The sequence below is a fragment of the Equus asinus genome, chromosome 19, assembly GCF_041296235.1.
Source record: "Equus asinus isolate D_3611 breed Donkey chromosome 19, EquAss-T2T_v2, whole genome shotgun sequence".
Classification (NCBI taxonomy): domain Eukaryota; kingdom Metazoa; phylum Chordata; class Mammalia; order Perissodactyla; family Equidae; genus Equus; species Equus asinus.
The window spans coordinates 9,197,511-9,212,350 of record NC_091808.1 but is presented as its reverse complement, the minus strand read 5'-3'; the positions used below and the strand labels follow the sequence as shown (position 1 = coordinate 9,212,350).

Here is a 14,840-nt window from a genome sequence, read left to right as displayed (position 1 = left end):
AAGGGCCAGATAACTCAGAGAGGACCCCCTGTGCTGGGAGAACTCAAGAGAGTGAACCCACCACTTTAATTGGACCTTAAAGTGGGGTTTAAAAACCTAGAAGAGAAGAAGGTTTGGTGTCTAAAGGCTGTTAAAAAAAGGAGGCTTGCCCTGGGAAGAAAGGTCACACACAGTCTCTGGACTTAGTCCTCCATCTGCCACGTTCTGGATACGGTTTTTAGTTCATTGGCAGGTGTATGTTCCAGAACACCCTTGGGGACAGGAGAAACACAACCATTTATTGTAAATAATTCTAGGGTGGATTTACTCTCATCGTCAGAGTTGGACGTGCCTCGTTCATCTAGGCTGGAGGGTTGTAATGCAGAAGTCTTCGCCTCCCAGCGGGAGAATCGCTGCACGTCCCACAGCTTCTGTGGGGAGGGCAGAGAGCCTCCGAACCCTACAGGGGGCAGCTCTTCTAGGGCTGGCACAAATGGAACTCAGCATGGGCAGAGGGCCATCTGGAGTGGGGAGCTCCCTAGGGAGGGAATCAGGTGAGGGTACCATGCAGAACACGGAAGGTCCAGGGTGGATTGACAAACTCTGGGTCAAGATGGAGGAAGGGTCCCAGCTGTATAAACGTTCAAGAAAAAATTGGGAGCAGAACAGATTGACTGGAAAACATGTAAGGAAAATCATTTTGAAAAAACAGCAAATCTGAAAATACCAGATGCTGGTGAGGATGTGGGGAAATGGATGCTTTTAAACATTGTAGTTGGGAAGTCCTCTTGGACCAGTAGGCAACACCTAATAATTCTGAAGGTGTGCACATCCCACACCCAGCAGGGCGGCTCCTGGGCGGCTCCCACTGAGGTCTTTGGCACAGGTGTTCGAGAAAACAAGTACAAAGATATTTATTGAAGCACTGTCTGTAATAGCAAAAAAAAAGTGAAAACAATCTGTCTTCAGCAAAAGGACAAAGTGAACTCTGGCTTGCTCATCGGAAGTACTGTATCTTGCAGTTAAAATGAATGAACTAGATCTTCATGTATCAACATGTATAATCTCAAAACCATATTGAGTTAAAAAAGCAGGTTGCAAAGTGGTATGCATAGTGATTCCTTTTACATCAAGGTTCAAAACATAAAGAAATAGTACTGTTCTGGTTAGAAATGCATTTATAATCTGGAGCAAACAGAAACACGTGGGGGTTATTTTCACCAACCTCGGGAAGTGGTTACTTCGGAGGAGAAAGAGAGGGAAAAGCGATATAGGGCATTAGCTATTTCTATAAAGCTTTATTTCTGGGGTAAAAAACCTGAAGAAAATAAGGCAAAATATTAGCATCTGTTTAATCTTGGTGGCAGACACAGACGCCTACCCATATTACATTTTATACTCATGGTTGGCTGGATAACAGCCCCCAAAGATGTCCCCCCATGTCCTAATCCCTAGAACCTATGAACATGCTACCGTCTGTGGTAAAAGGGACTTTGCAGGTGGGATGAAGTTAAGGATCCTGAAACGGGAGATTATCTTGAATTATCCCAGTGGGCTCAATGTAATCACAAGGGTCCTTAGAAGATAAGGAGCCGGGAGGGTCAGAGTCAGAGAAAGAACATGTGACAATGGAAGTGAGGTTGGAGGGATGAGCTTTGAAGATGGAAGAAGGGGCCACAAGCCAAGGAATGCAGACGGTTCCTAGAAGCTGGAAAAGGCAAGAAAACAGATTCTCCCTTGAAGATTCCAGAAGGAACAGCCCTACCAACACCATGCCTTTAGACTTCTCACCTCCAGAAGCGTAAGAGAACAAATCTGTGTGGTTTTAACTCACTAAATTCGTGGTAACTTGGGATAGCAGCAAGAGGAAACTAATACAGTACTTTGTTGGAATGTTTCAAAATTTAAAATTTTTTTCCTTTTATTTTATGATATTGTTAGGAGAACAGTGGCAAGGCCTAAGTTCCGTCTCTGGTTCCTCATCCTTCAGAGGAGGCTGTTTGGCAACGCTTCTCTCAACTAGCCCCTGTACTGAAGAGGCCGAGCTGTGTGCCCATCTCAGGTGGGCCCTGGGGTTCTGGAAGCCCTGGTTGTCAGAAGATATCCAGGCTGTTGGGGTAGGTGAGGTGCACCCCAGGAGAACCTCTGGAGCTGGTCCCTCCCTCCCTGGTAGGTCAAGCTGCCAGAAGCTCACAGAAGTCTGAGGGTGACTGCAGAAATGACCTTGAGACACTGCACCAGGAGCTCCCCTTCCACGCTCCCGGACCCTCATGCGCCTCCTGAAGGGGCCGCGTGGACTTCTTGGGGCCAGCCACTGGCAGGGAGCTTTGCCTGGGAGTGGAGACAACGTTGGCTCCAGATGTTAGATGGCTAGGCCTCCTCAAGGCCAGAGCACTTCTGCCACAGAGTTGGTGGGGGAGACAACAGCGCTGTGCTAACAGGAGCCTCCCCCCTCCCCCCCGGACTTGGGTCCATGCCCTCCCCGGGGGACTGGGCAGGAGGGAGGCAGCTGAGACCTGAGCTGTTGCAGGTGCGAAGTACTCAGCCAAGCGAGCCCATTTGTCGAAGAAGTTGGACTTAAAAGGAAGGAGACTGACAGGAGAGGGGATTAAAAGGCATGGAAGGATCCAGAAAGAGAGATTTTCAAGAGAAGAAACACCTGTGTAGATGTGTGTGTGTGCACATAGGCACACACAGAGGCCCCAGGGAGGGGGCTGTGGAGGGGAGAGAAGCTGGAGAGAGGCAGGTGGCTGTGGGGGAGGCTGCAGGGCCCAGAACACGGCACGGGCAGAAGAGCAGCCTCGGGCGGGACAAAAGACAGTTCTCTTTCCAGATCTGGACACTGGGTGGGAAAGACATGGACAAGGGTCTGGGAGGACACCCGCCGGCCCCACGTTGCTGCAGTATGGGAGTGGACGACAGGAGGGTCCAGGGCCTTCACTCTGTCTGCATCACCTGAGCTGTTTTCCAATAACGACGTATTCCTACACTACTTGAGAAATTGAAAATAAACACATTAGGAAGCTGCCGGGTGGCAGAACCACACCACTCGTCTGTCAGTAGCCATGCTGAGGCGGTGGCTCACACCGAAGAACTAGACGGACTCACAGCTAGGATATACAACTGTGCACTGGGGGGCTTTGGGGGAAAAAAAAAAGAGGAAGCCTGGCAACAGATGTTAGCTCAGGGCCAATCCTTCCCTGCAAAAAACAAATAAATAAACACACTAGACCCCATGAGCAGCACAGACAGTAGGCACTAGAGTTGTCCAGAGATGGGTCAGGCAGGTGTAGGACTCACCGAAGGGGTGGGCTGGGGTGCGATTTGACCAGGTGATGGGGGTACCTAGGGGGAAGAGCTGAGGGGGTGAAGGGAAGGCCTGGCAGGTCTTGAAGGTGGCAGGACCCCCATGGCCAGAGTGAGGCCCCTGTTGGAGAGGAACTGGCAGCTGAGGAGATGCCGACCAGCTGCTTCAGGGCCTCTGGGAAGCTTGTTTCAAAGCTCAGACTCCACCCCCACCCCGACACCACACACACAGATTCTGAGTCAGGAGGCCTGCCCCAGGCTCTGGAATTCCCATTTGTTTAAGTTTCCCGGATGATTCTGATGGGTCACCAGGATTCTGCTGGGGATGGGGGGATTGCCATGTGAGCAGGGCTCCAGACCTCACACCCCCTCCAACCAGGGCTGCTCAGCACTTATGTTTTGCATGGGGGCAGCCAAAATCCTGCATCTATGGCTAAAAATAAAGTGTGAACACCTCCAGGGCAGAATGGAAGTGGCTATGTCACTTTGAAGGAAACTGGGTTGTACTCAGCACGACCATAGTTCTGACCGGCCACGCAACTGTTGAGACAGCGTGGGCCCCAGGGGAGAAGGGCAGGAGGAGTGGGACGAGAGTGGAAAAGAAATGGCACGGCCAAGAGACATTTTAGGAGAAGAATCAGAGGAAATGGGGATGCACAAAGGGTGATGAGAAAGATAAGCCCTTGACCCAGAGGGGGAGTTGTCACCAGAGGGTCCTGGGGCAGCCGTATTTCAGGGAAGGTTCCGAGTTAGGGTATGACGGGAAATGGCAGGTGGAACCCTCGGCCAGGGTAAATTTGCTTTCACGGCCACCTTGAGGATGCGGCTGTCCTGCAGGAGAGAGGATGGCTGGGGCGCCCTGGGCCACACTAGGGAGCTCCAGGAGGACAGCAGGAGGAGAGGACTCAGGGAACTCACAGGGGAACGCTCAGGTGATGTGGCAAATTTCCCATAAAAGAGTATTCTCCCGGTCACCTCTCCTTTCCGAGAGACCGTCTCCCTGGGAAGGCCTGGGACAGCCCAGCGCCATGGTGACAGCAAGGTGGGGGATGGGGGAGGCAGAGCCAATGAGGCCCTGTTGCAATCTGCTGACCCTATCCCCCTACAAAGGACTTCTCACCACAGACAATCTGGCCCCAGCATCACCGCTCCATTACCTGGAACCCGACGTCCGAGTTACTTCCCAAGGGCCTGGCTCCTGCTCCTCTGACAGCTTCTCTCCACACGGTGTCCGCCGGTCTCCTGGCCCCACTCAATCCGAGGTCGCTACACCTCAGAGCAGAAGACAGAGCGGGAGGCCCTTTCCACGGGTGACAGGACCCAGGAGGGGCTGAGTCAACCCTCAGACGCACCCCAGCTCAGACTATTACTTATCAACTGCATTTTTTATTAAGGTACCAAAACACAAGATAACGTTCTGGCACAGTGTGTTCAGAATTTAAATAAATATAACATAAGACAGGCCCAGGAGAATTGGGTATACAATCAAGAAAGAGGATGCGGCCAGCCTGGTGGTGCAGCGGTTTTGTGCACGCTTTCTGCTTAGGTGGCCCAGGGTTCGCCGGTTCGGATCCCGGGTGCGGATGTGGCACCGCTTGTCAAGCCATGCTGTGCAGGCATCCCACATATAAAGTAGAGGAAGATGGGCACGGATGTTAGCTCAGGGCCAGTCTTCCTCAGCAAAAAAAGAGGAGGATTGGCAGCACTTAGCTCAGGACTAAGCTTCCTCAAAACAAAAAAAAAGATAGAGGAAAAAATTATAAATGCATTTTTTTCTTTCTGTTTTAGCAACAGTGCTGCCACAAGCATTTTTGTAGCTATACATTTTGGACACCTTCAAGATTCCTTCCAGATCACTTCCAGAGGTGGAATAGATAGGTCATAGGGTACTGGGAATTTTAAGGCTTAATTTTCCTCCAAAAAAGGCTTTTCCAGTTATTGTGCATTCCTAGAAGTAATTCGTGAGAAGTCCTGTGCCCAGCAGTGGGTATTCATTTGCTAGTCTGTTAGGTAATAAGGTGAAATGTTATCTCAAATGGTTTTATTTTGCTTTGCTTTGAGTATTAAGGAGGTTGAGGATTTTCTTCTCTTATTAGCCATTTGGTCATTATTTTGATTAATCTACCTGCTGACATCCTCCATCTCTCTCTTTGGTGCCCTATACTTTACAAGCTCTTTGTACATTAAGGATATTTGCCTCTGTTGCCACCTTTGTCTGGAAAATTTATTTTCCAAGTTTGTCTTTAAATTTGTTTGTGGTTTTTGACATATAGAAATTTTTTATTAAAAAAATGAAATCCAGTAGGTTTTTTTGGCTTATTTCTGTCTTGAGTGAGGTTCTGAGGTACAAACAGTAAGAATAGAAAGGGGGGCCGGCTCGGTGGCCCAGTGGTTAAGTTTGCGTGCTCCGCTGCGGTGGCCCAGGGTTCGGATCCCGGGCGCGGACATGGCACCGCTCTTCAGGCCACGTTGAAGCGGCGTCCCACATCCCACAACTAGAAGGACCTGCAACTAAGATTTACAACTATGTACAGGGGGGGTTGGGGAGATAAAGCAGAAAAAAAAAAAAAAAGAAGATTGGCAACGGTTGTTAGCTCAGGTGCCAATCTTTAAAAAAAGAATACAAAGGAATTTAGGGGGCGGGGGTGACAATCTCTGGAGACGGGCTGTGTAGTCCAGGTTCCAGTTCGCTAAAGGTGGCCATTCCACATTCACACTGGAATTCCTGTCAGAGGGTGGGAAGGGAGAGGCAGGGAGGGAGGATCTGCATGGCAGGGGGAGCCTGGCCACACGCAGTGTGTAGGTGGGAGGATGACTCCAAGTTGGTCCTGTGTGGTGACGGGACGAAAGAGAGGCCTGCCACGGCCAGGGGACCAGATTATCTCATCCGGAAACCAACACGGAGTCTGAACCATCTGAGAAGGGGACAGAACCCACCCAAGGGGGCTGTCCTTGGACCCCAGTGAGGCACGGCTGTGCAATAGACAGCAGTCTAAACACCATGCCGGAAGTTTGGCCTAATCACAGATAGGGTCCGAGTGGGAAACCATTCCGAGGTTGAGTCCTCAGTTTACCCGTCCCTAAGCCGTGAGAGGTGCTGCTCAGAGGGGTCTTGCTCCTGGCGTTCACGCTGCACTTTCAAAGACGGCAGAGTTGTTGCTGTTTTCCTGTTTACCGAGTCGGAATTTTAAGAATCACTGAAAAGCTGCCTTTCTTCTCCATCCAAAAGTTGAAAGAAACTCAAGCCTGGTTTGTCTGTGAAAATTAAAAATCGTCCTCTAAGTTTCACATTGTGTGTTGACTGTTCGCGTCGACAAATTTGAAAACAAAGGTCAGAGGCATTCTTTATAACTTACTGTAGACATTTCAAAAGAACAATCTGGCGAATGCCGAGAAGTTACAGAAATAGATTGTGTGGTCACTGGCTGATTAAAATGGAAAAGCCAAAGGTTTTCCGAGAGGGAACAAAAGGAGGTGAGGAGTCTAGACTGGCCACTCAGAGGAGTGTGTGTGTGTCACCGAGGAGTGACTGGCAGTTTGGGGGGCTCGCCTCGGCCCTGTCTAACTGGTCATCATTCTGGGGTATGGATGCCCAGGATCTTTATTGGCACAGCTGGCTCTGAACGAAGGCTTTTCCCAGCAGGGCCAGAGAGTCGCCTGGGGCAGCTGCTCTGTGCGAGTCCACCTCTGTGGAAACAGTCTGAGTGGGTCATGCCAGCGAGGGTGTGTGTCCCTGGGCCTCACATCCCGTGTTGCTGGGCAACTCAGTGTGTACGGGTGTGTCCCCTTAGCACTCTCTCTCCTGCTAGTCCATGGGCACAGCCTGAACGGCAGGCGTGACCGTCCCCACGTGATCAGGTCTGTGACAGCCCCTGTTCTCTGGGCTCAATGATGACAGGCACAAAAGTACCCAAGCGGTGTATGCCTGGGGTTCTCCCAAGTGCTCCCTTGGGAGGTTGTGGCTGAAACTGGAAGTTTCCATCTGGTCGCGTGTGTGCAGACCCCTCTGGGTCTGGGCAGTGGACTGTCAAGGCGCCAGCAGGACGTGCTCGTGCCTGAGGGTCTGTAGTGGAGCTGGCATCTCCAGGCCCGGCTGTCCCTCTTTGGGGGCTGGCCTTGGGCATCGCAGAATCTTGCAGGAGTGATGACTCCTGCCAGACGCTTCTCATCATCCTCGCAGGAACCTTCTGAATTCACTATTTGGAACCAGCCCACAGTCACTGCGCCACGGGCAGCCATCCTTCTAGGCAGAAAGCAAACCTAACAAGGCAGATGTGTGAGTGCCTAAAATTGCTTAGAAAGAAAATTTTCAGAGAAAGAAAAAAAGACTTTAAAAATATTTTCAACAATGAAAACAACATCTTGGAAATAGAGAACCTTCTAGGGTGATTCCTTTAGCGTTCTCTTCTCTTTTGGTCTTGAAGAGCTCTACTTTACTATCGTCGAGGTGAGAAAATGGGTTCAGAAAAGGAGATGATTTGCTCACACTGCACAGAGAGGTGGAGACAAGAGCTGGGACTAAACCCGGCTCCTGAAGGTCCCCCAGGCTCTTCCCAGCGTGTTTGTGTTTCTGTTTACAGCTGTGTGTCTCTGGGCGTGTCCCCCTCTGGGCTGTGCACAAGCGGGCTCTAGGTGTGTCCCCGTCTCCAAGCAGCTCGGCCAGCAAAGCGTTTCTCCACTGCAGGGAATTTCCAGGAGGCAGATCCTGCCTCAGCTGCGGTGAGGCATTATTTCCTTGGGAGGAAACCAGCTCTCAGCAGCCAGAAAAGAAACAGTTTCCACTCCGGGAGGGGGATGGGGAGGTGGGGGAGGGCGGAGGGGAGGGAGGGGAGAGGTCCTCCCCGAGGCCTGCCTGGAAGGGAGCTGCCTCAGGGCCCACAGGGCCCTGGCTCCCCGAGCCTCCAGACACAGTTTAAATTTAGACCTTCTATTCTGTCCTGGCAGCTCGGCCTCACCCTGCAGCCACACAGCTGGCCAGTGTCCCCAGGCACACTGCTTCTCCAGGACGGAGGGGTGCAGAGTGTAGGAAACTCTCCCAGAGGCAAACCGTGTCCTCATAACTGTTTGGCGGAACTGGGATGTATGTAGAGAAGAATGGAAGAAAGAACAAAGGCGGAAAAATCACCTCCTAACTCACATTTCAGAACCTGGGCCCCCAAATCCACACGCCCCACTAACTCCACCAATGGCAAAGTGTTTGTCCCGCAGCCATTTGTGGAGAGTCGGCCACGTGAGAAGCTGAGATGGGAACCGACGCAGGCCCTGTTCGGGGCGGGGGTGTGTGTGGGGGGGGAGTGTTCCAGGAACACGCAGGAGAGGAGGCAGCGTAACCATCCTAATCCCTAAGGACACCACTTCGCCTGGCCTCTGCTGGGACGCTCCTTCCCCGCCGTCCAGCTCAGCCCCCTCCCCGCTCCTTCCCCGCTTCGCGTTCTCCCAGTGCGCGCCGTCGTCTGATAATGCGGGTATTCCTGTGTCCAACAGGTGCCTTTCCCGAATGGACGGTCCAGGACGGCAGGGACCTGGTCTGGCTCACGCTGCATCCAGTGCCTAGAGAAACAGGCTTCATTAACTGACCACCCGCTTTGTGCCAGGCACTGTCTTAAATGCTTTAAACGCATCATCGGATCTGATCCTCACCATAGTCCTACAAGGATTTTGACCCAAGTAGGAGAATGATGCTCGGAGAAGCTGAGAATCTTGCCCAAGGACATATAATTTGACCCTCGCAGTCTGCACGTCTGCACGTACTCTTAACTGCCATACCGACTTGGCCGTGAGAATGTGCCCTTTCCACCGGCCCTGCACATCCTCTGCTGGGGAACACCCCCCTTTTTCGGCCCTTGCTTGCTGAGCTCCCTGTGCCAGCCTTAGGAATGCTGAACCCCTGCCGCCCCACCCCTACCACCCTGGCCTTTGGAGGGGGCGTGGAGGTGCACTCATGCTTGGGGGATCCAGAATATCCCACTGTGAAGAGGGTTGTTTTTCTCTTGAACGCCCTTTATCTGAAATCAGGGCCTCCCAAAAGAATTCGACTGTCGTAAGTCCCCTCCCCAGGAGTTTTGCAACCAGAGAAGGTTGACTCCTGTCACCAGAGAGAAATCTGCACTGCGATAAGAAAGCTATGAGATCGCCCATCTCTTCTCCTAAGGGCCCATTTATCTTTCCAAAAATCGTTTGTTTTTCTGTAAGTTCTGCTCTCCCCTCCCCTTCCCCTATGAAGATGGGCTGTAAGCTCCAAATTCTAACTACCTCCTTGAGTCACACTTTTCCGTGAACCCCTATGCACGTATGTGAACTAAAAATCCATCTTTTCTCTTATTGATCTGTATTTTGCCAGTTTAATTTGCAGGCTCCCAAGTAGTGAACCTAAGGGGGTGGAGAAAAGGTTTTCCTCCTAGACAATGCCAAGTTCGATCTGGAGGGAGAAACGCTGGTGTACCATCCTTCAGAGGGGAGGGGACCTGCTGACCCCTGACCGGTTGTTGGTGGCCAGGATGGATTTGTGCTCATTTTTCTTCTGCCCATCACTGTGCATCCTAGGACACTACAATCTCTGCAACTGAGTTTCTTTCACACAAAGCGAACATATACTGGAAGCTGCTCCCTCAGCCTTCTCAACATGCTTCCGGCTGAAGGAAAGGAGACACCAGCAAGGCCACTGCCCCAGGCAGTAGGTTGGCTGGCCTGAGAGGGCAAGTGGGCACTTAGTCTGGGGAATTCGCCATGGTCTGCAGTGCAGCCCTTAGCTTTGGGGCAGAGAAGATCCCTTTTGGCAGGACTGACTCACATTAATCAAACTCACCAAGTGCTGACGTAAAAACTGGAATGCTATCTTCCTATTTTGCAGAGAAGCCTGTGTGCGAGACAAGATGCTCACACAGGCAGGTCTGGACAGTCCTCTCTCTCCTGGTGTGGGAGTCTGGCAGGAAACAACTACAGTGAGAGGTTGCTGGGTGGGCTGGGATCTGTTGGTGTATCTCAGTGGCCCAAAGCGATGAAGGGGTCAGATGTCCATGAGAAGAAGGCTCTGCTGGACGTGTAGGTTATTAGGAGAAAGTACGTATTCTTCAACTTAAAGCTTATTTCAGAGCATGACATGTAAACACTGATAAACTTGGAACTGCTCTGAGTCGGGGAAGAGGGAAGCCCACCCCCAGGGAGCTCCAGGGAGCAGCTGGAACACTTCTGGCCTCTTAGCAACTTTCTGAGGTGTCCCTGGCCAATGGCAGCTGGCCTGCCTGACACTTCTGGGGAGGGAAGCTGGGCCGGAGAGCTGCTTGTTGCAGGAGCGTTCAGTATGAGGAGGGTGGCATTTCTTATAAAGGGCCCGAAGTCAGCTGGGGAGGGTGTGGTTAATCTCTGGATAGCCAGAGATCCTGGTACCCTAACACCTGGATAGGGGACATCACAGATGAAGTCTGCTACCCAAAGGCCAACTTACCTCTGACCACCCCCTGCCCAAAATTCTACTGTGTAGTCATTTTTTAGATTTCGGTACTATGGTCCTATAAGGCCCCTTTGGAAATGCAGATCCACCTAAAGAGGAATAACCGAGTATTCCTGAAATTTTTGAGGTGAGTAAGTGACTCCTAGAACCATCCTGAAATTTCTGGCTATTTCTGGGTACGCCTGCTTCTAAGCAAAGGCAAGCTTTTTCAGCACACTGCTTGTAAATGACCAGAGAAATAAAAGGAGAGGAATAGGAGGAAGCTATTTCTATGTAGATAAAGAGCAATTTCCAAGACAATATTGTTAAATAAGGAAGCCAGGTGCAGACCAGGTACCTAACATCTTAGCGTTTAAGTAAGAAAAGGCAGGGTGCCTGCACACCTTCACCTTTGGCTGTAAATGTGGTGAGCAGCCCTGGAAGGGGAGAGAAGCTGGTCAAGTCGGAGGCCAAGCGAGGGGTGGGAGAGAAACTTGTACCATGTTCTCTTTTCAACTTTTGATCGTCCCATGTGCTTGTGTATTAATTCAAAGAACAATTTGTTTTTAAAAATTCATTTCGGGGGCCGGCCCCATGGCCGAGTGGTTAAGTTCTTGCACTCCGATTCGGCAGCCCAGGGTTTCGCCGGTTTGGATCCTGGGCATGGACCTGGCACCGCTCATCAGGCCATGCTGAGGCGGCGTCCCACATGCTACAACTAGAAGGACCCACAACTGAAATATACAGCTATGTACCGGGGGGCTTTGGGGAGAAGAAGAAGAAGAAAAAAAAGAAGATTGGCAACAGATGTTAGCTCAGGTGCCAATCTTTAATAAATAAATAAATAAATAAGTAAGTAAAAATTCGTTTTGGGGCTGGCCCTGTGGCCGACTGGTCAAGTTCAGCATGCTCTGCTTTGGTAGCCCAGGTTTGGTTCCCGGGCTATACCACTCATCAATGACCATGCTGTGGTGGCAACCCACATACAAAATAGAGGAAGACTGGCACAGATGTTAGCTCAGGGCAAATTTTCCTCAGCAAAAGAAAAAGAAAAAAAATTTGTTTGGCCTGATATGTAACTGCAGATGCTCCTGCCTCTAGCTCCAAGACGCAGTTCTGTGCTCTGCCACTAACCTGCTCCCAGGTCCTCATCACCGGCCAGGTAGCACCCTACATCCTCAGCCCAGGGACCCAGGAACCCTGGCAAGGGAACAGGTGCCAAGCAGGGGCAGTACCTGGGGACCTCTGGCAAGAGTTTGTGGCACTGTCTATAGCTCATAATGCCCTAAAGGAATAGAAGAACCACAAGCACCTAAGCAAAGCCACCAGGGTGCTGTGTGGGCCAACCCCAGCAGATGGCAGCGTGTGGCCAGCTGCCGGGGAAGGGTGCCAGCCACACAGGAGTGGGGACTGGACACCGCGAGAGAGGGCTGGCAGGGTGACCATGAGGGCAGGAGGACCCTGGCCAAGGCTAGGTGGGCTTCCCCATCTTCTCTGTGCCACAGGCCCCTTGGAGTCTGGCAACCTTCTCAGAGTGAGGTTTTTAAACGCATAAAGTAAAATACCCAGGATTACAAAGGAAGCAAATTATATTGAAATACGATTGCCATGAGTGATTAATAATTCTTTGTTAATGTATTAAATCAGGATTGGATCCAGTGGTAGGCCTGATAACTACCATGATTTTGAAGTCATGACGAGCATAGATAATATTCAAAGTATCTGCCACCACAGTGGTGTGATATGAAAATAGCTGTGACTCCTGTTGGTGACGAAGTCCCAGGGGCCGCCTTTACTACTGTGGTACAATGTCTGCGTGCACAATGGAAGGAGATGCTAGATTTCAATTCAAGATTAGCAAAAATAGACATGCAGATTTTTCCTTCCCAAGTTCACCGACTTCCAAAACCTTAACTGCTGTCTGAGAATCTGAGGAGTGCAGCTTGGAAGGGGCACCAAGTGGAGAAGAAAAGATGGGTTTCTAGACTGTCTCCCCAAACCAGTGTTTCCTTCTGCCATTCACAGTGAGTGTCAGAGACCCTAAAGGCCTAGCAGGGGCAGCGGAGGTGCAGGAGGCCTGGGCCTGGTCCAGCTGCTGTGGGACACTTTGCCCTGGCTGGAAGCGGGTCTGGAATTGGCACCGACGGATGCTCCTCCCAATGCCTCTGGGCACTCCAGTGACACAAGAAAGTCAGGCCCTGGCTGGGAGGACCAGTCAGGGTTCCCCTCCCTTCTTGTTCCTCCATCTCCCCTCCAAGGCCCCCCCAGTTCCTTTAACTGCAGGGGGGCCCATGCCTGAGTATCTGGAAGCCAAAAAATGCCCCGGGGCCCCTCCTCCCTGCAGAAGGTGGTTCCCTTCATGTGGATAATGGCCACTGACCACGAGGAAGTGAGGGGAAGTCTTTCTCCTCTGCTTATGCGTCCACCTGAACAGATGCTTTGAGTCTGAACCTAAAAACAGGGGGCCCAGACAATCCCATGTTATGGCTGTGGGCATGGCATATTCTCTTTCAGTTTGTCTATTTGGTTTGCTTCTTCATTTTGTGTTTCAAAACTTTTTTTTTTTATGATTTTATTTTTTTCCTTTTTCTCCTTGAAGCCCCCCAGTACATAGTTGTATATTCTTCGTTGTGGGTCCTTCTAGTTGTGGCATGTGGGACGCTGCCTCAGTGTGGTTCGATGAGCAGTGCTATGTCCGCGCCCAGGATTTGAACCAACGAAACACTGGGCCGCCTGCAGTGGAGCACGTGAACTTAACCACTCGGCCACGGGGCCAGCCCCATCAAAACATTTTAAGCATATGTAAAAGTAAATAAAAGGGACTCCCATTGACCCTCTCTCCCAGAGTCTACAGTTACCAATTTTTTGCCACACAGGCTTTATTTGTCCCTTTCCAGTATAACTATTAGAAGTGCCCTCTTTCACTCCGGAAGTCCTAGTTTGGACAACTAAATGCAATATCTGATCCTAGACTAGATCTTGCACTGGAGGGAAAAAGTACTATTAAGGACATCTTTGGATCAATTGATAAAAATGGGAATATAGACAGTAGAGCAGATACAAGTATTACATCAAAGTTATATTTACCAAAGTTGATTGAAAAAAATTTGGTTATGTAAGACAGTTTCCTTATTCTTAGGAAATAAATAGGAGTAAGGGGCCATGGTGCACGCAACCACCTTTCAAATGTTTCAGAAAAAAAGCATGTATGTACACATATGTACATGTGAACATAGGTATATGTGTGTATACGTGTGTAGACATATGTACATGTGAACATAGGCGTGTGTATACGTGTGTAGACATATGTACATGTGAACATAGGCGTGTGTGTATACATATGTACATGTGAACATAGGTATATGTGTGTATACGTGTGTAGACATATGTGCATGTGAACATAGGCGTGTGTGTATACGTGTGTACACATATGTACATGTGAACATAGGCGTGTGTGTATACGTGTGTGTACACATATGTACATGTGAACATAGGCGTGTGTATACGTGTGTAGACATATGTACATGTGAACATAGGCGTGTGTATACGTGTGTAGACATATGTACATGTGAACATAGGTGTGTGTGTATACGTGTGTGTATACATATGTACATGTGAACATAGGCGTGTGTGTACACATATGTACATGTGAACATAGGCGTGTGTGTACACATATGTACATGTGAACATAGGCGTGTGTGTATACATATGTGCATGTGAACATAGGCGTGTGTGTATACGTGTGTGTACACATATGTGCATGTGAACATAGGCATGTGTGTACACATATGTACATGTGAACATAGGCGTGTGTGTATACATATGTGCATGTGAACATAGGCGTGTGTGTGTACGTGTGTGTATACATATGTACATGTGAACATAGGCGTGTGTGTACACATATGTACATGTGAACATAGGCGTGTGTGTATACATATGTACATGCGAACATAGGCGTGTGTGTACACATATGTACATGTGAACATAGGCGTGTGTGTATACATATGTGCATGTGAACATAGGCGTGTGTGTATACGTGTGTGTATACATATGTGCATGTGAACATAGGCGTGTGTGTATACGTGTGTGTACACATATGTACATGTGAACATAGGCGTGTGTGTAT

General features: G+C 50.0%; 1 long non-coding RNA gene across 1 annotated transcript; it reads left to right on the top strand.

Moving 5' to 3' along the window:
• The first annotated feature begins 7,166 nt into the window (after positions 1–7,166).
• LOC139041011 (uncharacterized) lies at positions 7,167–11,545 on the top strand. The gene is made up of 3 exons (XR_011495458.1): positions 7,167–7,732; positions 7,866–8,004; positions 8,770–11,545. It is a non-coding gene; the product is annotated as an uncharacterized lncRNA (long non-coding RNA).
• The last annotated feature ends 3,295 nt before the right edge of the window (positions 11,546–14,840 follow it).